General features: G+C 47.0%; 1 long non-coding RNA gene across 3 annotated transcripts in view; it reads right to left on the bottom strand.

The window, feature by feature from the left end:
* The window catches only part of LOC138503938 (uncharacterized), a 314690-nt gene that overhangs the window by 108058 nt on the left and 183988 nt on the right, over window positions 1-22644 (bottom strand). Inside the window, exon 4 of one of the 3 annotated variants that reach the window (XR_011279735.1) lies at window positions 18035-19377. The exons of the other annotated variants lie outside the window; for them this stretch is intronic. This is a non-coding gene — a long non-coding RNA (uncharacterized lncRNA). Of the gene's footprint in view, window positions 1-18034; window positions 19378-22644 lie in introns of those variants that run through there. 3 annotated transcript variants of the gene reach the window in all.

Below are 22644 nucleotides of genomic sequence, written 5' to 3'. Positions count from 1 at the left end.
CGTTTCTGATCTGTCTTTCTTAGTAGTAACCAATCACTGATCTCTGGGTCATACTGCCCCCAGCCAATGACTGCCCTCTCCCTAAGCCCCGCCTCTGGCAGCCATCCTCAGATTTTTACCGCACGCTCAAGTGTTGGGAGTCCTCGTGTTTAGCTCTTGAGTTTTTTACTCCGTTTTCACGTTTTTTCAGGAGAATTTCTCATTTTTTTAGGTTTAATCGAGCCTCAAGCTCCACCGTTTCTACTTCCGATAACGGGGACCCGTTTCGGAATTCTTCTACGCCACTCAAGGGTGAGGTTTTCGTCGAGTTTACACTTCATGGAGGATTCCAAAAGATCTGCGGCCTACCTCAACGGACATGGCCCAGGACAAAGGGAGCTCGACGCCCGTATCCAAGCTGTTCAGGAACTGCCCTGGATGCGGACTATATAACGTTTTCAAGGAGGACGAGCATTTGCGATGTCTCTACTGCCTCCATGGGGACAAGACGCACGTGGAGAAGGACTGTGCGTTCTGCAAGAACCTTTCGGAACGGACCAAACAAGATGGTCGTTCCGCCTCGCCACCTGGCTGGAGAAGGGCACAGCAAGTGAGAAGGCAAAGAAGAAGTCTGAGCGGGCTTCTAAGTCCTTTGAGGTTGTCCCGGCGACGGGGGCCCAACAGAAGGCCAAGCACCGTGAGTCCGCGGCCTCCGGGAGCGCCTAAAGGTCGGGCTCTTCGGTTGCCAAGCAGGGCACTACTTCCCCGGCACGTTCAACCACGAGCCAGCGCTCTGGTTCGGGGAAGAGGGAGTCCGAAAACCCGGGTAGGCCGCTGGAGCGGACCCGGTCGATCTCGAAGGGGGAGCGAGGCGTTGACCCTCCCCCCAAGGTGAAGGCCCAGGACGCACCTATGGTGGTGAGGGCCTTGATCCACCCGGCTAAGGCCTCTACCGAAGTGGTCGCTGCGACCCTGGCGGAGCCGGCTGCGACTACGCCAATGGAAACGGCCTCTGGGCCCAGAGTATCCCTGCCGCCGCGGAGGGAATCCTCTTTCCAGCCCATCGCTAAGACCCCCGTGAAGCCCCTGGCTGAAAAAGAGGGGCGGGGGGGGCCGTTACAGACTCAGAATCAGCCTCTGAGGAGGAACTGGTGGAGACCGAGAAGGGCCTCAGCGAAAGACCCATAGGCCTCAACGAGAGGTTCATAAACCTCAACGAGAGGTTCGAGAAGGTTCGATCCCAGGGGACGGTCCCTGCTGACGTGATCAAAGATAGTGACGAGGACGACGAACAGGGCCCAGTTGGCCGGCCACCCCGTCTGCCGCAGCCATTGCCCGAGCCCCAGGATAGCTCTGCAGCCATTTTGTTGGCAATCCAATCCTTATGTACCGAGATAAGGACGAGATTACCACGCACCCCGACGGAGGAGCCAGAACCAGGCCCGTCGGGAAGTCCACCGAACAAGCGGAGGAGAGTCCACCCCGCTCCGCCCTTCGTGCCTGCGAGACCGGTGGACCCCTCATCCCCCTCGCCGGGAGAGGATACGGCGACGGATACGGCGACGGGGACGGACGATGACGGCGGCGATGACACAGCAGACATCCCATCGTCACCCCCCCCGCGGGCGTCCCCAGCCAACGAGGTTGGCTCTTTCCATGCCATGATAACCTGGACATCCGAGCTCTTCCATCTCTGCCCTGAAGAACAGAAAAAAAGGAGGGGTTTCTGTACCAACGACGGGAAGCTAAGAGGAAGACTGTCCTCGCGGTGCCTTTACTCGACGACATCTGGGATGAGGGGCTTGCTGTCCTCAAGAACCCTGCCACGACACCCGCCAAGAGGGACAGGTACGAGAAGAAGTACCGAGTCCCTGATGCTGCCCCCTTGTGCCTCAGGGCCCAGCCCACGCCGGACTCTGTCGTCTCGGCAGCGGCTAAGAAGAAGGCAGCGGGCGCAGCGGCTTCAACTTCCACTTCCCCACCAGATAGCGAGGGTAAGAAGTTGGACTCTATGGGACGACGAGTCATCTCGTCGGTGGCGATGACGATTAAGGCGGCCAATGCCTTAGCGATCTTGGCCCGCTACGACAGGGAGCTCTGGTTCAAGTTAGCTCCTCTGCTAGATTTCCTGCCTGATGACAAAAGGGCGGAGGCCCTAGAAATTCTGCAGGAGGGCGAGGTGGCGTCGGATCACGCCATTACGATGGCAACGGACATTGCCGATACCGGATTTCGCCAACTGGGCAACGGAGTTTGCCTCCGACGACGAGGATGGCTCAAGGCGACAGACTATCGCCAGGACGTCCAGACCAGAGTGTTGGGCATGCCGTTCGACGGCAACAACCTCTTTGGTAAGGCAGTGGATGAGTCTCTACAGGCCATCAAGACCAACTCGGAGACGGCCCGGGCCCTTGGGGTGCTTCAGCAGCGACGGCCCTTTCGGAGCCCTGGAGGCAGACAGGGTGCCTCCAAAGGATCCAGCGGTGGCTCCTCCACCTACCGCCAGGTGGCCCGCTCCTCCTCTCAGGAGGCCTACAGAAGTCGCGGCAAGCAAGGGGGTTCCCGCCGTCGTCGCCAAGGAGGCCAAGGCGGCAAGGCTGCTTCTAAGCAAGACTGACCCGACTGGGTTGTCGGGCCCCCACCGAAGCACCCCGGTGGGAGACAGGCTGACAAAGTTCATCAGGGTGTGGGAGTCCATCTCCACCGATCGTTGGGTGTTGGACACCCTGGCCAACGGGCACTCGCTGGAATTCCTAAAGAAGTGCCCTTGCATTCCTCCCGTGGCCACGAAGGAGATTCACGTCCCTCAACTGCTGTTGGAGGTAAAGACGATGCTCAAGAAAGGTGCCATCGAGCTCGTCCCCAGAAGGCTCCGGGGCTCCGGAGTATAATCAAGGTACTTCCTCGTCAGAAAGAAGACAGGCGGTTGGCGCCCCATCCTAGACCTGCGTCAGTTAAACAAATACATCAAGGCGCAGAAATTTAGGATGGTCACCCTCCAGCACGTACTGGGACAGCTGGCGGAAGGCGACTTCCTATCGTCGTTGGACCTGGAGGATGCTTACTTCCACATCCTCATTCTAAAAAGGCACAGGAAATTCCTCAGGATCGTGATTCAAGGACGCCACTAACAATTCAGAGCCCTACCGTTCGGATAAAAGTCGGCACCCAGGGTTTTCACCAAGTGCCTGGCACCAGTGGCGGCGTGGCTGCGCCTGCAGGGGATCCACGTCTACCCCTACCTGGACGACTGGCTAATCCGGGCAAGGTCAAGGGAACTCGCCATCGATCATACGGCGAGGACCGTCCAGTTGCTCACGGAGCTTGGGTTCTCCATCAACTACCCCAAATCCCACCTGGTTCCGTCACAAGTAGCACTGTTTTTGGGGGCGAAGCTCGATACAGTGGAGCAATTGGCCTCCCCTTCAGAGGAGAGGACCAAGACCATCCTGGGCAAGGTACGGTGACTGTTAGCCATGGACGTGGCCAGGGTGAGGTCCATCAAGTCCCTCCTCGGGATGATGTCCTCATGCATCTACCTTGTACCCCTTTGCAGACTTCGGATGCGTCCGCTACAGGAGTTCCTTGACGCCCGCTGGTTTCAGGCGAGGGACTGCTTCGAGGACAGGATCCCCCTCGATGAGGAGTTCCGTTGGGCGATCCTATGGTGGGGCACCCGGGCTCACCTCACGATGGGCACGGACTTTCAAACCCCGGCGTTTCAGGAGACGGTGACTACGGATGCCTCTCTGGAGGGTTTGGGGGCCCACACTGGAGATCTCCACGCAAGAGGCCTTTGGCTCCCAGAGGAGAGGTCTCTTCACATCAAAATCTTGTAGCTCCGTGCAGTGTTCTGGGCGCTCAAGTCATTCCTCCCGTCCCTCAAGGACAAAGTGGTGAGGATCTTCACCGACAACACCACCACGATGTTCTACATACAGAAGCAGGGGGGCACCGGATCCCCAGCCCTATCCAAGGAGGCCCAGGATCTGTGGCACTGGGCCGTCACCCAGGGGATGTTTCTGGTTCCCTTCCACTTGGCAGGAATAAAAAACACCATCGCCGACTCACTCAGCAGGGAGCTGCGCTCGTGCCACGAGTGGGAACTGCGCCAGGATCAAGTGGATCGACTCTTCCAACTATGGGGCAAACCCCAGGTTGACCTGTTTGCGACGGCGACGAACTCCAAGTGCCAGAGATTCGCCAGCAGGTTCCCACAGCCGAGGAGCATGGGCGATGCTTTCTCGTTCCCTTGGGACGGCCTGTTTCTATACGCATTCCCTCCATTGCCGTTGCTGCTCCGCCTCATCAGCCAGCTCAAGAAGTCCAGGTGCAGGATGATCCTCGTTGCACCGGCGTGGCCGAGGAAGGTCTGGTTCCCGGACCTTCTGGACTTGTCAACGTCCCCGCCAGTCAGGCTGCCGGCGGACGCGGATCTTCTCTCCAGAGAAGGAGGCGCCATTCTACACCACGACCCACAGTCGCTGAACTTGCAGGCCTGGCTCCTGCAGCACTAGAGTTTGGAAGGTACGATATCCCGGCTGATTGCAGAGAGGTTCTTGCAAAGGCCAGGGCGTTCTCAACTCTCAAGTGTTACGGTCATAAATGGAAGAGGTTCTCTATCTGGTGCCGTGCACAGAAGATTAACCCTCTGCGGATTACGGCCCCTCAAAGGCTGCCGTACTTACTGTCGCTGGCCAAAGCTGTACTGGCTCACGCCTCCATAAAAATACATCTGGCTGCCATCTCCCGATATACCAGGACTACGGGACGGGCGTCCTTGTGGTCTCATCGCCTGGTAAAGGAATTTATGAAGAGACTATTCCGATCATTCCCACCGCTGAAGGCCCCTGCCCCGGCGTGGGAGCTTAATGTGGTGTTGACCAGGCTCATGGGAGCCCCATTCGAGCCTATGCATTCGGCGCCTTTGAAGTTCCTGTCATGGCAGACAGCATTCCTCATGGCCATCACCTCTGCACGGCGAGTGGGAGAGATTCAGGCCCTATCTTGCAAGCCTCCATACTTGACTTTTCATGACACAAGTGAGTGCTTAGGACGCACCCCTCCTTCATGCCCAAGGTGCCGTCGGACTTCCACCTCAACGAGCCCTTGGTGTTACCAGTTTTCTTCCCGTCGCCTTCGACGCGGCCGAGAGGACTTTGCACTCGCTGGATGTAGCTAGAGCGCTGAAGTTCTACGTGGACCGCATGAAGAGTTTTCGGAAGACGTCACAGCTATTTGTGAACTTTGGGTCTGTGAATCAAGGGAAGGCTCTCTCTAAGACTTCCATTTCCAGATGGCTCTCCGGCTGCATTATGCATTATCACCGGTTGGCAAACCGACCGCTGCCCGGCCGTCCGAGAGCCCATTCGACCAGAGCGATCGCTGCTACCACGGCGTTCCTGTCTGGTGTGCCCCTGCTGGACATCTGCAGGGCTGCTACGTGGAGGTTGACGCACACCTTCACAAAATTCTACTGCGTCGATCGGGACTCCAGGGAGGAGTCCAGAATCGGCCAAGCAGTGCTGCGCAACCTGTTCGCTTAAGGTGAGCCTGGTGAGGAGGTAAGAGATGCTTAATGTTGAGTTGTTGTATTGCTTAATGTTGAGCCTGTTGCTACCTCCCGTGGTTGTGCATGTGTATACTGCTATGTATTCTTTTATTCATGAGCATGTGAATCCATGCCAGACCCCATGCTGGAGAAGGAACAAATTACTTACCTGTAACTGTTGTTCTCCAGCATGGGTCTGGCTTGGATTCACATGCGAACCTTCCCTCCTTCCCCTCTGCGGCTCTTCACTTGGTCATACTGCCACTTTGCGTGCTACCAAATCTGAGGATGGCTGCCAGAGGCGGGGTTTAGGGAGAGGGCAGTCATTGGCTGGGGGCAGTATGACCCAGAGATCAGTGATTGGTTACTACTAAGAAAGACAGATCAGAAACGAAACTGATACGGATTTTTTCTTTACCGAGGATTCCCAGTCTGACGACGGGTAATATTGGTGAGCATGTGAATCCATGCCAGACCCATGCTGGAGAACAACAGTTACAGGTAAGTAACTTGTTCCTTATTGTTTTTCTAGAATCTTTTTATGGTAATTAGATATAAAAACGAGCATTCTAATTAGCTTGGTTTGGACATTATCCTCCCAAAGTGCCCTGTTTTGATTGTTGAGTTTTTGGATCTATTTTGCCCCACTTGCTCTCTGTATAATTGTTGAGTCTTGAGCTTGGCCCACGATAGCAAAGGGAGGACACAGGATACCATTGGGGTCTGTTGGTCAGCACATAAAGGATCTTCTCCATCGAAAAAAGGGTGTTGTCTGAATTCAGAATTATTGGACAAATGGTCAGAAACATTAGGCACAGAGATGTGCGAGGACAGGTGGATTAACATTTGCAAGAATGTGGCTTTAACATCTTTAAATCTTGGATAGAGAAGTCGCCAGATCAAGATCTTAAACACGGTTTTCTGGACACCGGAAAGGCTTCATGCTAGGGGCCTCCTTAATTCAGAGGTATGTTGGAGGTGCAGACATGCCAGAGGAGCGTTTGATCATATGATCTGGGATTGCTATCAACTGAGGAGATTCTGGAGGAAAGTGTCACTGAAAAAGAATGAAGTTCTCATACTAGATGTGGAATATGGCTATGCAAGTGTAATTCTGGGCGAAGATGACTTATTGGCTGATCTCACATACCACCAAAGATGTTGGTTCTTTAGGGCATCAAACTCAGCAAAAAAAGTCATTCTAAGGAGATGGAATGATGTGGAAAGTCCAAAGTTCACAGAATGGACATCAGATCTGAGACAAGTGGCCAGAATGGATACAATTATCTTTGTCAGAGACAAAAACAAATTCTTATATGACCAGATTTGGGGAAGATTCCTAGAACAACTACTCTAAAGTGTCTTTTGTAACCACTCAATGTGATGATTCTGGTGATGTATTGTTGTATTGTGTAATTGTATTTGATTGTTGTCTGGTTTGTAATGTTTTGTTATGCTCGAAAAATTAATAAAAATGTAAATATAAAAAAAAAAAGGGTGTTGTTTCCAACAGTAGCTAAGGCTTCACGGCTTCTGGAGAGCCACTATGTGAGTGAGCGCGTCAAAGTCATGCGTGCCTCCTCACTTGTATCTGAAGCTTCTGTGTCACATTGTATCTGGGCTGCTCGACTCCAGAGATTGCTGGGGTATGCAATTGCCCCACAATTTGTGGCAGTTGGTGTTTCTTGACCACTCTTCTGCTTGTTTTTCCCCAGCACATGCAAGGATTATATTTTTTATTTTGCATTTATAGCACCGCACAAAGCCTTGAGGCACCTAGGCGCTAGTTACAGTGGCTATGATATATTACAATATTTTGTCAGGTGTTACAGGCAAGTTACATAAGCAGTGCAAGGCTGTGGAGTCATTATCAGGTAGTTTGGAGGTAGGTTACATATGCAGCACAAGGCTGAAAAGTCATAATACGGTAGGTTGCAGGCACGTTACATATGCAGCGCAAGACTGGAGTCATAATCAGGTAGGTTGCAGGTAGGTTACATATGCAGCACAAGGCTGAAAGGTCATAATATGGTAGGTTGCAGGCAAGTTACATATGCAGCGCAAGTCTGTGGAGTCATTATCAGGTAGGTTGCAGGTAGGTTACATATGCAGCACAAGGCTGAAAAGTAATAATACGGTAGGTTGCAGGCACGTTACATACGCAGTGCAAGACTGTGGAGTCATAATCAGGTAGGTTGCAGGTAGGTTATATATGCAGCGCATGGCTTAAAAGTCATACAATAGGTTGCAGGCAAGTTACATATGCAGCACAAGACTGTGGAGTTATAATCAGGTAGGTTGCATACGCAGAACAAGGATGAAAAGTCATTATACAGTAGGTTGCAGGCAAGTTACTTATGCAGCACACGGCTGAAAAGTCATAATACGGTAGGTTGCAAGCACGTTACATATGCAGCGCAAGACTGTGGAGTCATATTCAGGTAGGTTGCAGGTAGGTTACATATGCAGCACAAGGATGAAAAGTCATTATACAGTAGGTTGCAGGCAGGTTACACATGCAGCACAAGGCTGAAAAGTCATAATACGGTAGGTTGCAGGCACGTTACATATGCAGCGCAAGACTGTGGAGTCATATTCAGGTAGGTTGCAGGTAGGTTACATATGCAGCACAAGGCTGAAAAGTCATAATACGGTAGGTTGCAGGCATGTTACATATGCAGCGCAAGACTGTGGAGTCATTATCAAGTAGGTTACGTATGCAACACAAGGCTGAAAAGTCATAATATGTAGGTTGCAGGCAAGTTACATATGCAGCGCAAGACTGTGGAGTCATTATCAGGTAGGTTGCATATGCAGCACAAGACTGAAAAGTAATAATACGGTAGGTTGCAGGCACGTTACATACACAGTGCAAGACTGTGGAGTCATAATCAGGTAGGTTGCAGGTAGGTTACATATGCAGAACATGGCTTAAAAGTCATACAATAGGTTGCAGGCAAGTTACATATACAGCACAAGACTGTGGAGTCATAATCAGGTAGGTTGCATATGCAGCACCAGGATGAAAAGTCATTATACAGTAGGTTGCAGGCAATGCAAGGCTCCAGAGTGGTAATAAGGTAGGGTTCCGGCACGTTAGTAGAATACCATGCGCATTTGATGGATTTCGTACAAGGGCACGGCAAGTGAACTGCACTGGGCGAATATCACTGTGCAGGTTCTCCATGCTGGATTCTGGGAGCTAATGGAGAATTTGCAATGAGGCAACTTGAGTGCATTTGCTCATCATCATTTCGGTGCAGCGCTGGTGTGTGCACTTTCTGTTGCTGCATAATCGAGTACCCAAGGACTCTTAGTTTCTTATAGTTCCTGGACTGACTGGTGTTACTTGTTCCGTCAGCCCTATTTTCTCGAGGACATCTCCAGTTGTGTTTCATTTCCGGCGCCACCCGGACTTTCATTATTCTTTCACCAGGCGGCATGTCCTACCACCACCCCTTTTTCAAATGAACCACGCAGAACCTTCTATTAACTGGGGCTTTGGAAAAAAGGTTCGAACTTTATTTGACATTGGCGTATGGACTGAACTATGCTGCAGAACAAAGAAGCCCTCGGAGTTTGAAGGTCAAACCTCTTACCAGATTTGACAGAAGATGGTGAAAATGGTTTGCACGGATATTAATACAGAATTAACAACCTGCATTTGCATTTTAATCTTTTTTTTGTTTGTTAGAAACACACCATTTGGAATGTGCTGTCAAATTGCTGTGGGACATGGATACACTAAAAGGACTTTTCAAACAAACTCTACAATTGCAAAAATAAGGGCCTAATTCACAGAAGCGTTTTGTAATGGCAAAGCCCCATTCGAAAACGCTCTTTGAATTAGGCCCTACATGTATCCTTTTTCATTCACTGCTAATCCCAGGCAAACATATGTATCCTCATATATCCTAAAACAATGATAAATTGCACAAGCCTACACTTGCAATTCGTAAAGTGCTACGTGCAACACCATATTGATCTACAAATAGGATACTACATTATTTAAATAGCAATAACACAGTAACAACTAAGTCAATGATTCATTTCATTCCCAAACACACCTACACAAACGCAATAACACCGCGTCTTCTGCTAAACACAAACACAGTTTTGTGCAGTTGTTGCTAGTTCAGCCAGTTAATAGTTTACACTGTGGAACATGAGCCAGTGTATTGTGTGTTGGGTAGCACTTGTCATCATGGGATTACTAAAGAGGAAGGAGCCAGAGACCATGTCAGACTGCAAGGCAGAGAGGGCAGTAAAAAGGAAGAGTGTGAGCTCGAAAGACACACCACTTTAGGAAAGGTGGCAATTGTTGCGGAAATGATTGGTGCATAATTTCATGTATTTTAAGATATTGAATAAAAAGAAAAAAGGAGAGAATGTGCAAGCGGTAAGGAGTAGGACCTGGAGCAGGGTCAAGTGGGGAAAATGGAAGACTGCAGACGCTGGAAGGGACATAGAAGGTGGCAAGGAAGATGGTTGCCTGTGTTCTACGTGTGTAGGCAACATAGATTAAGCTGCCTCCCATGTATGCCTAGCAGTTCAACCTGTCTATTGACAGTGGGGGAAATTGGGCATGTTGCCAGGTTTTGTCTAATTTACCAGCGATGATGCCCGCATGATATGTAACATGTCTGATGATCAGGATGTGGTCGAGTGGTAAGTTTTAGCAGTCTCTGGCATGGACCCTGCTATGGATGGTGTGCAGACCAAGCTTCTGGTAGAATGTGGCTCACATTTGTCCATTAATGCCATCGGGGGACGAAGGCATGATTTTAAGAATTCAAGACCAGTGGGAAAGATCCATGGGGAAAGAACTGGAAAGGCTCTTTTGGGCTGGTCACACCGGAAGCCTTTGTTGATAGGACAAGAGGAATAATGATGGCAATTGTGCAAAAGCAAGAGGGAAGGTAACATGAGAGGAGGGGCTGTATTAAGATTACTTTCCATGACTTTTGGAAAGGGGCAGAGTTGTTGGGGCATTGGTGCCCTAGCAGGTCAGGTTAATGTGGAGGCTCTGCCCTGCCAGGACTGGCCTGAGGAGAGACAATGTAATTGTTCCCTGCCAGATGGCTTAGACCTAGATGGTTTATTTATTTGTTGTTTGCTTGTTAGGTGTTTAAGGAAGAGGGCAGAGAAGCTAAGTGCCGGGGAGTCAGACCTCATGTTGATCCACAGATGAAGTGCTTGGAATGTTGAGTGCTACACGGGCGGGAGCCATGTTAGTCATAAGTGCGAACCTCCAGGATCAGGGTGTGCCAAGGCAAGTGCTGAGGGTGGACAGGAGCTGAGGCGATTGGGTGTGGGAGGTCAGGAGACTGAGGATGCATAAGGGCCCCGCACACCAATCACAGCAACTCTGGGATTAGCAGAGGAGGGAAGAAGGGAAAGAGGAGGTACAGGTCTTGAGGAGCTTCCAGAATTTAAGAAGGTAATGCTCAAGGCAAAGAGGGAGGGGGAGGCTGTTCCATAGGAGGGAGCCGGTGGATCAAAGTGATCGACCACCAACCCTCTGTTTAGCAAAACACTTTACACACTAAGAGTTGGTGCAGAGGAGCGTAGTGTTCTACAGGGAGTATATTTAGTAAGAAAAAGGTGAAGATAGTGTCATCCCCGGGCCCAGACAGCATTGTGGATGATGCAGAGGGATTTGAGTTTAATCAGTGCAGCAACCGGGAGCCAGTGAAGATTTTTTAGGGCAGGAGAGATAAGGTCCCTGGGCTTAATGCCAAGGATAAGGCTCACTGCCCTATTCTGGATTAGCTGGAGAGGTTGCAGAGTGGAAGAAGGTAGATTCAGGAGGAGGCTATTGCAATAATCAAGCCTAGAGAGGACCAGGTCTCGGGTAACATTGAGCATCTGGGGGCAGTGAGAAAAGGGAGAATTCCTTTGAGAAGGAAGAGCTGAAAGTGTGACTTCTTGGAAATGTCCTGAGTGTGAGGGAGGAGAGAGAGGAGTCGAAGATGACTCCAATGTTTCTGGCTTCAGAAGAAGGGGCAGAGGGAGAGCCCAAGGAGGAAGGCCAGAGTGAAGGGAAGAAGGTGGGAGCAGGGTCCCGATGGGAAGCATCTCAGTTTTACATGCGTTGAGGCACAGATCACTGGAGGTGCACCAGAACTGGATGGCAGATAGGCAGTCGGGATAATGGAAGGTGGAAGAGGGTCAGCAGGATGTTGACGACCACCAACAAGTTCAGTGTGCAAGCTGAGTTGGGGGCAATGCCAGATTCTCCAGCAGCTTCCCCGGGAAGGGGATGATGTAAATAGTGTTGTAGTTGGCAGGACAGGTAGGGTCTGCTGAAGGTTTCTTCAGGAGGGGGCACTTAAGGGAGTGCTTAAGGGAGGAGGGAAAAGAACCAGTGGCAAAAGAATGATTTCAGAAATCAGTGAGTGTGGATCAAGAGAGCCACGGTTATCCTGGTAGGTTCTGGATGAGCAAGGGCAAACCTGTTTAAAACAGACCTTCATAGAACAGACAACTCTGGTAACTTCTTCAGGTATGACAGGGTAGAAGGAGGAGAAGGAAGAGGGAGGAAAGTGATGGGGTGTGGGATGGGTTGGGTAACAAGGGTGTTCAGGATGTACTGAGTGTTGGTGGCAAAGTGAGTGGCCAGTGCATTGCAGAGGGCCTGGAAATGAGAAGGGGAGGAGGAGACTCTGGAAGGGTTGGCTTGTTCCCTGCAGATTTAGAAAAGTTCAGCCGTGTTGTTGGATGCACTGGAAACCCGTGCCTGTATGTGGGCTCTTTTCTTGGCATGCATAAGGGCATCCAGAGTGTTGTCAGCTGAGTGGATTGGACCAGAAGGGAGAATGGAGAGGGAAAGAGGGGTGCAGAACTCAAAGAATGGGAGTGGATGTTGAGCAAGGGGAGTCCAGTTGGATGTTGAAATCACCCAGGAGGAGGAGGTTGGAGGTGGATGAAAGTAAGGAAGAACAGAAATCTGTCCATTCAGAGAGGAACAGGGTGGTGGCATTAGGGGGCCGTTAGATGGTAGCAATGGTCAGGGTGGAGATTGGAGAGATGACCATCTTGAAAACCAGGCTCTCAAAGGAAGAGTCTAAATTCCAAACACTGACATTAGACAAAAAAATCTGGAAATTGAAAAAGGACATTGCTAATTACAAAGAGGAAATTACATATCCATACCTGGTTCCCGGTTTTTTCCAACAACACAACCTAAATCAGTCCAATTGGAATGGACAGCCACAAACAAGATCCCAAAGAAACACAAAGTGGGTAACCTTCTCTAACTCCTCAAACAGTAGTGATTCAGACAGCTCCACAAATGCCCCGAATCCAAGTGGCATCACTCAACCTCAAAGAGGACAACAACAGCCGTTTTTTCAACGGCGGGGAAATCGGGGAAGAAACAGACAATGGGGCAACCATGGTATGCGGACCCGCCAATGGATCCCCCCACCAACTTGGTAACCCCGATTTTCAATTTAAGTAAACATACACTACTGCCCGATGAAATAAAACTTTTGTCCAAAGGCCTATCTTTTGTCCCGGCATCACGCGCAGACCTCTTCCAAACAGAAATTGAAATGAGAAATGTCTTTCGTGCTGTCAGATTGCGCTTTTTCTTTCATGACAAAAACGATCCAGTTCCAGATAGTGACAATAAATCGGGAAAAAAACCACCTTCTAATTTTACCCCCCTACAATCCATGGTATCTCCTGAAATCTTGGCCTTTGAAAACAGAATACTAAGAGACATGAAATTTCTGTGTACTAATAAAAATAGACACATACACAATCTCTCAAAAGCAGAACAACTGGCTTTGAAAAATTTGGAATCTAATCCTTCATTCATAATAAAACCGGCTGACAAAGGCGGAGGTATTGTATTATGGGGATCTGATCTTTATGATTCAGAGGTTAACAGACAACTATCCGACCCAATGGTTTATAAATCTATTCCATCAGAACCTACCACCAAAATTATGGAAGAAATTGTCAATCTCATGACACATGCGGCTGACCAAGGGTGGATAAATGACGATGAAAAACTTTTTTTTGGTGAACAAATATCCTGTCACCCCGGCTTTTTATTGCTTACCAAAAATACACAAGCATTTAACATGCCCTCCTGGACGACCTATAGTTTCCGCTATTGGCTCACTTTTAGAACCTCTGTCAGTTTATGCAGATGTGTTCCTCAGACCCTTTGTCAAAAAAATGAAATCGTACATTCAAGATTCCACTGCAATGATAAATATCTTGCATTCCATTGCTATACAACCAGAGGATGTCTTTGTCACTCTCGACATCACGTCACTCTATACCAATATACCTCAGATGAAATGTATTGACGTGATGCTCAAACTCTTGGAAACACGGTCTGATAAACAACCTCCTTCAGCATTTATTGCAGAGTGCATACATACTGCCCTCACAAAAAATTTCTTCATTTATAAGAACTCTTTTTACCAACAACTGAATGGCACAAGCATGGGGGCTACCTTTGCCCCTGATTTGGCTAATTTATACATGGATCATTTTGAGAACATCCACATATACAATGATACAAACCCCTTTGGAAAAAATATCCACGCATGGCATCGTTATATCGATGACATCTTTATGATCTGGCGCGGTACCATGGAAGAACTTACCAGTTTCAATATTTGGCTGAACCAATGCGAACTATCGCTCCAGTTTACGTGGGAAGCCAACAATAAAGAAATACCTTTTCTGGATCTTCTCATATATCGCACATCTGACAATAAAATTGGAACTAGTCTCTATAAGAAACCAACCCAAAAAAATACACTCCTGCATTTCGAGAGTTTCCATCCTCATTCATTGAAAGAAAACCTTCCATTCGGACAGTTTCTGAGGATCAGGCGCAATTGTTCCGAGAAACAAGATTTCCTAGTCCATAGCGAAAAACTAAAAAATAACCTAAAAGGAAGGGGTTATCCATCCCACACTATTAGAAGATCGTATAAAAGGGCTAAAAATACTCCAAGAGCTGACTGTCTTGTGAAACAAGATCGCACGCAGCTGGAAAAAATCACCTGTGTCACAACTTTTACTCCTATCAGCAATGCTCTGAGGAGAACTATTCTCAAACATTGGAAAATGATAAACACAGAGACCTTTTCTATTCCTCCCCCCGTTTTGCTTTTAAACGGTTACAAAATATCGGGGACAGATTAGTTCACACGTACCCTAGACAGCTTACCACGCCATCTACACAACCAACACTATGGAGCCTTCCTCCAGTTGTAGGCCATTTTAAATGTGGAAAATGCCTAATGTGCAATTTCACTAAAAATGTCAAAAGCATTGAGGTAAAAACAGGAACGTGGACTTTAAAATCTTTTTCCAATTGTGCAACCAAATGGGTAATTTATTGCATCATTTGTCCGTGTAACCTTATGTATATTGGAAAATCTAAACGCACTATCAGAACGAGAATAGGGGAACATCGTTCATGTATTAAAAACAACATCAAAGACAAACCATTAGTAGATCATTATAGCAAAATGAAACACTCTTTCAACGATTTGACTTGGTTTGTCTTACAAACTCTCGATCCACACCCCCGAGGGGGAGACAGGGACCTAAATTTACGCAAACTAGAACAAAAATGGATCCACAAACAAGATTCGGTCAAAAGTGGACTAAATCTGTATATTGAATGGAACTTGTTTATACACAAATAACATTGGGTTAAGAAAAAGAAATGTCCATTCCCTGTGGTTTTTAGGATCCATGCAAAACCTTAGAGCCATGGTTGTTCTGTCTGTTTTGCCTCTTTTTACTTAATGGTTTGAGTTTGTATACAAGAGACATCTCAGTGATGTGGGCCACAACAATGTATTTTACACCATCAGAATCAGTGCGAATATGTGGTCCCCGACAATATCTTCTATAGTAGCTCATTCCATAGAGATATAAATAATTTGCTTTTGACATACACAGCTACTTGCCATTTAGCTCCCGCTGCCTTCCAAATAGCTGTGTACACTACACACGGATGCCAGCAAATACATATCATCTGGATAACTACCAGAGAGTCACTCCAAGATGGCCGTTATGTATCTCAACTCCACATGGCCACCACTATAATAGCATGTCATTACGCCGACGCTAGCGCTTTTTTTTAAAAGGCGCCAAGGCGATCACATGATCATCTAGACGCATCCTACATTGAACGCGATCGTCTGGTCAGAGAACTAGCAGTCTCGCTAAACTCGCAAAAGTAGGTTTCTTTCATGTAGCGTTTCGCCACATCCGAAAAGCGCACTAGAAAACCCCCCATTCTACAACTTTCCTTGCGCCTCGTTTTTCAGCACGTCGACATTTTTTCAACGGCGCTGAAAACGGATTACATCACCACCGGAGCAAGCCCGCTGTCCACAGACCAATATTTTGCTGATGGCAGCATTTCTACTGCTCACGGAAGGTAGGAGTATCTATACACACCTCCCCCATATTATGTGTGTCTTCCTATGAGGCATTGACAACATATTTGATGTGCATTATATGCACTTCTTTCTTTCTTCTTTTTTCCTTATTTCAGCCATGGAAGGTCATTCACTGACACATTCCGTTTCTATTGAAACGCACGAGGGACTCTAATACCTCGAAATATCTATTGAATAACATCTAACCTCAGTTCCATCATAAGGTACTAAGAATAAAATAATATTGTTTTGCATAAATGAAATGACTAACATGAACTGAATAATGCAAAAATATGAAATGCACATGTATATTTAGTTGCTCTGAAATTAGTAATAAGACAACAAAAAATATGTCACTTAATTTATTATTTTTTGACATAGACATACGTGAGAAGTCACGTAGATTGTTTTTGGTGCACATTGATCAATAGAAGACAGGGCAGGTCATAGAAATGTTGATGAGGCATGTTCACGAATGCAAGTTCGAATACAGCTAGTTTTTAATCTATTTGTTTGTCTGTCTTTAGAGATACATCAGTTGACATCTTAAACCCATTGTGAAGATTTTGATGTTTGGGTTACAAACATCGCCCTAACGTGTCCTGATGAAAGTCTTATTTGGTCCTACACTCATCGAATGGATAACAGTCATTTATAAAAGTTGAAAAGACTGTTCTTTTGCTTATAAGGCTGGAAACAGAGCCATCCTGTCGACACTGTTTATAGATGGGCTCATGCCCACACACTGTACCAACTGGGGCCTTTGCAATAGTTTCATTATGTAAATATCTGTGTTGTAAAGTCACCTATAGAATTACTAACATCACCTTTAAAAATAATAGAGGTTCGATATATGATTAGAATGAAGCAAGTTGACTTACACAATCATCTTTACACAGATTTTTCTTTCTGTCCAACAGGATTGTGATTTATCTTTGCCGTTCCGTGTGTTCTTTTAATAATTGGACCCATTGGGCTCAATGTTTTATGAAGTTAAATAAAACCATATATACTATGGGCCAAATACTAGCTTTTGTGTATATCTTGTGATATTTGTTCCAACACAAGATCATGTTTGAAATGTGCCAAATCCTCGTCTAGACCCTGAGTCTAAATGTGTGACACCAATAGGTAGCTTGTTTTTTTGGGAAATTGTTCTTCTTATCATGTTCTGACCACATCCCACAAGCCCCTATCAAAAAAGTGGTCCCCCGTAGCTCAACAGATATACCCACTCTCAAAGGAAGAGTAGAGCTAAGTGGGTAAGATGAAAGCAGGAATCCACTCAGGAAAGATTAAGGCAACCCCCTTGCCAGTGCAGTGAGGTCGAGGCTTGGAGATGATCTTGAAGCTGTCAGGGAGGAGGGAGTCGAAAGCAGTGACTGAGCTGGCATTGAACCATGTCTTGGTAAGAGCAAGAATGTCAAAGTCAATGTCTTCAAGAAAGAAGCAGATGTCAGCAGAGTGCTTGTTGGCTGAACGTGTATTAAGCGTTGCCAGGTCGAGGAGGTCTCTGCTTTAAAGGTTTTCTGAGGTGGGGTACTGGGGTGTGGTACATCGGTCAGAGGAGGGAAAGAGAAAGTAGTAGGGGGAGATGCAGGAGATGGAAGGAAGGTAATGAGAGAAGGCAGGATCCGGTCAAAGAAAAGGAGGTTCGGTTGAGAACCCTGAAACAGAATAGTGCTTGTGTGATAGACATTAACAAAGCAACGTGAAGATGAGAAGCCAGCTAAGAGGACTTCCTACTTGCTGCCACTGTTAATGAGAGAAGATGTGGTAGAAGAGAGTGTAGAGATGAGATGGAGGGTCCATAGGTCTGGAGAGGGGACAGTGAAGACATCTCTGGAGGAAGCTCTGGCATAGGTGTCTGTGATGGGAAGGCCAGGGTTTGCACTCAAGATGTCACTTTTTTGCTTTTTTTTACCAGACTTTAGGTGATAGTGTAGCAGGTAGAGCGGCATAGTGGAGGCAGAGGCGAGTCGAGGAGTCAAAGAAGAGTGGCTGCACAGCACAGTGCTAGCTAATCTCCCCAGGAGGCCAGGTGGAAGTAGTCACAAAGGCGTAAATGCAATTTGTTTTCCTTTTTTTTTTATTTGTACATGATTAGAATGAACCTTTACAAAAGAAGTATAAGACAACAATCTTAAAATAAACATATAAAACTATTCACAACACATTTCATTCCTTAATTTTAAAATTCTCAAACCCTGAATTTCAATCTATCAAGGTGTAAATGTCACCCCAAAGGACAGAATAATAGGCGAGAAGAGGTGCACAGATGAAAAAGTGCACACACCTAAATTCGATTTTTAAAAAAGGAAGCACAATGCAATGCTAGCGGAGCACAGGTGAAAAAGTACACACACCTCAACTCGATTTTTTTTGAAAGGTAGCACAATGTAATGCTCAAGGTGCACAGGTGAAAAAGTACTCACACCTAAATTCGATTTATTTTAAAAAGGACGCACAAATGCAAAGCTAGAGGTGCACAGATGAAAAAGTGCACACACCTAAATTCGATTTTTAAAAATGGAGGCACAAATGCAATGCTAGAGGTGCACGGGTGAAAAAGTACAAACACCTAAATTTGATTTTTTTAAAAGGCGGCAAAATGCAATACTAGAGATGCACAGGTGAAAAAGTAAAAACACCTAAATTTGATTGTTTTAAAAGGAGGCAACATGCAATACTAGAGATGCACAGGTGAAAAAGTAAAAACACCCACATTTGATTTATTTTTAAAGGAGGCAAAATGCAATACTAGAGATGCACAGGTGAAAAAGTAAAAACACCTAAATTTGATTTTTTTAAAAGGAGGCAAAATGCAATACTAGAGATGCACAGGGGAAAAAGTAAAAACACCTAAATTAGATTTTTTTAAAAGGAGGCAAAATGCAATACTAGAGATGCACAGGTGAAAAAGTAAAAACACCTACATTTGATTTATTTTTAAAGGAGGCAAAATGCAATACTAGAGATGCACTGGTGAAAAAGTAAAAACTCCTAAATTTGATTTTTTTAAAAGGAGGCAAAATGCAATATTAGAGATGCACAGGTGAAAAAGTAAAAACACCTAAATTTGATTTATTTTTAAAGGAGGCACACATGCAGTGAGAGAAGAAGTAAGTTAGTTGAGCCAAGGAAGGCAGGGTACATTTGCACAGTGCATTGGTCAGAACGATTGGTGGAGGCGGCAGTGGTAGAGTTCAGCTATCACTCACTTGCTGAACTGGAGGGAGCATAAATCCTCCCCTTGCCTGTCTCATGCGCTGCATACACTGGCTTGGAGTGGCACAGAGACCCTTGACTCTCCACCATGCCAGTTTCCAGAACCGGGCAGAAGACTTCATCACAGGCTCCCGATGATCTGAAACAATTTCACAGAATTCTTTTTGGGTTGGTCTCAGAAGCTGCGGTGTTCTAAACAATTGTGGGAAGATTGACAAGGGGAGAAATGTGTTCAAGATGAAATCTTGTTTTTTTTAGAAAACTCCTGGGAGCATGATGAGACATTTAAACAGGTTTGGCGAATTATAAATCAAAGATGTTTGATACTGGCAAAAGCAACTATAATTCAGGATAAAAATTATTGAGTTTCTAGGTTGTGTAATAGCTGAGAAGGATGTTGATCTGAAGGCCAGTCGTGCGGAGGAGATTAGCAAGGCACAAGCCACTGAGACTAAAGACCCACTGTTCATGATCTTGGGAATGGCAGCATGTTACTCTACTTTGGCGATGGAGGGCACCTGAATGATGGTGCATTTTAAGTAGCTTACTCCAGGATGGTGATGTTTTTAAGTAAAGTGACCCATTTACTGCAGTGATTGCAGGTCTAAACAAGGCCAACAACAGAGCACCCATCATGGTAAAGCAATTGAGGAGTTGTACACATTAAGTCAAAAGCTATATGGTAAAATATGCCTGATCTCAATCTTTGGCTAATGGTTGGACAGAGTGAACTGTCATGGTAAAGGGTTCATTTGAAGATCACAGGTCCATTTCATAGATTGAAGTTGTGCCGGATATACATAGGAGAGCCCACCTGCAAGAGTAAGGGGGAGTTTGAGAGTGGGGGATGCCAACACATGCAGTGATGTGCTATGTGGGTGAGGTGTATGAGAGTATCTCCATACATCCAACCCTCCCATGACTCTTGAGAACTGGTGTAATGGCCAAGCCAGCTTTACTAATGACATGGGGAAATAGGAGGCTTTTTCATGTCACACCTTCCCTTGACCATAAGTAGATGGCACATCACATGTCACATGACATGCTTCACTGGGATTCCCAGAGGGAATGCTGTCCAGCATTTATATAATAGAGACGAGATAAGCGAGGGAAAAGTGGAATTTCATACTTAGTCCTGACCCCCTGCCCCTTCCGTTCATCATGACCAACCCAGCTCCACTCCTCATCAGTCAGGAAAGCCCTGTGTATAGAGAACTCAGCACTAGCGCATACGTTCACAGGCTCACCGGGAAGAAACTTTCCTTATGCACAATGCAAGCAGAAAGCTTGCTCTAATTCCCACTGATCAAATTCTGTCACTCACCCAACCAGACAGATGCACAGCCTGAGAGATGCCCATTGCCTGAGTAGTGCATTGCTTCATGGAGCCACTTGGCTCCAATGTACCTCTGTCATCCCAGAGAAGTGGATAACTAAGGCTAATTACATTCCCAGAGTACATAATCAAAACCATTTATGGACATGATTGAAAAACCTAGCACACCTGACAACAACTACCGTGGGAAGATACTTAACCAATTTTTAAACCTGAGTAATGAGAGGTTAGAATTGTGTCAGGAATCGAGGGTGGAAGCTGTGGGATCGATGGACGCTCTAGTCCTCACCCATCTCGGCTGCCTCCACTATAAGTCTAGGCTCCGCCCCCAGCTCGGCGCGTTGTATCTGTGTATTGCCTACACTACACTCAGCGCTCCGAGTTGCTTGTAACTTTCTTCTCAAGTTTTTCCCTTCTCGCTTACGTTTTCGGCATGAGCTTGTTTTTTCTCCTGTGTCCCTCTCCCCTTCTGTCCGCTCTGTGTTTAGCTCTGTTAGCATTTATTTCTCGAAGTTTTCTCTTCGTACGCTTTTTTTTACTAGCCTACGTGGTTTCAGTACCCGACTTCTGTATCTGTGTTCTGCCTTTCCTACTCGCGATCCCTTTCGCACTCCGCTCCTCGCTCTGCCCTCCGGTTACGATTTCTCCGCTCGCGATCCCTTTCGCGCTCTGCTCCTTGCTTTACCTTCCTGTTTACTTTTTCTCCGCTTGCGAAACCTCTCGCACTCTGCTCCTCGCTCTGCCTTCCTGTTACCTTTTCTACGCTCGCGATCCCTTTCGCGCTCCGCTCCTCTCTTTACCTTCCAGTTAACCTTTTCTCCCTTCGCGAAACCTTTCGCACTCTGCTCCTCGCCTTTACCATCCTGTACCTTATACCGCTCGCAGCTCCTCTCTGATTCTGTGTCTGAAGCATTTGGCACTCCAGGTTTTCTACGGTGTCCAGACTTTAGAGAAAGCCCTAGTTTCTCGGTCATTATTCCTGCATCATCATCATTTCAGCCTGGGAGAACCTGCCTTATACCTTACCTTAGGAACCGCTCCTCACCTCGCCTGCAGATCTTCATTCAAGGGTTTTTTCCGCCGTTCCAGCTTTTTCCCTTGGGAACCGAGGCTGGCCCACTGGGAGCCCCTCACGGCAGGTTTCCCTCACTGCCAAGGTGGCCTCCGGAGGGGCCAGACCTTATTTGCACGATAAGAAGGTTAGAACACCTAAGGATCTTATCTCAATCAAGAAGAAGGAACGTCCCCGAACCCGGGCTGCGGTAAAGGACTCAGTATCAGAAGATTCAGGTGAGGAGAAGGGGGAGGTGGAGCCGAAGTCTGACAAATTGAGCCAATTAGTGGACTTGTGAAGCTATCAGAGTGATCACACACCATACAAATGCACAGACTTGCATATCCCTGCCTTTAGAGCTGAAAGAGGGGCGAGTGGCAAGTGGGCCTAGAGGAAAAAATAAAGCTGCATGTCCTCTGCATTTGGACACTGGTTAAGACTATAGCCAGGGGGATGCAAGAAGCCGCAAGCCACCGATGACTATACCTCAGAATCTGGCAAAAAGCCAGAGACCACGAGGGGGAACCGAGAGCGTGAGAACGTTTGAATTCATTGGCCCCGGATGGTACCCAGGGCTGGTGGGTGATATCACAGCCTGAACAACAACAAAAAACATACTACCTTAAAGCAAGGAGAAAGAAAATACTGGCTGGTAGGAGTGACTTACGGAAGTACCCTGAAGCAAGAGGAAGAACATATTGGTGGGAGCATGTTCAATGGTAATACACTTAAGCAAAGAGGAAGTACGTGGCAATAAGTGTGCTGGGTTCTGTATCCTGGGAACTGAGAAGCTAAGAATTGTACAGATGCTATATTCCTGAAACCGTGTCGGAGATTAGAGAATCCAAACAAGGAGCGGGAGTCCTTTGCATAGGCCCTTGTATCATTTGAGTTACCCATCATGTACTTCACGTACTGTGGCCACTGTTGAGTTTGTTGTTGAAACCCCAGTGCCTCTCAGTATTCATTCCATCACTTACCCATCAGTATATTTAAGTCAAAGAGCAAGCTTGGTGCTGAACCTAGAAATTAGCCAGTAGACCTGATTAGTCTGGGAAAAACTCAAGAA

Source organism: Ambystoma mexicanum, chromosome 11 (genome assembly GCF_040938575.1).
Source record: "Ambystoma mexicanum isolate Mex_15411 chromosome 11, UKY_AmexF1_1, whole genome shotgun sequence".
Lineage (NCBI taxonomy): Eukaryota > Metazoa > Chordata > Amphibia > Caudata > Ambystomatidae > Ambystoma > Ambystoma mexicanum.
This window is presented reverse-complemented; position numbering and strand designations above follow the sequence as displayed.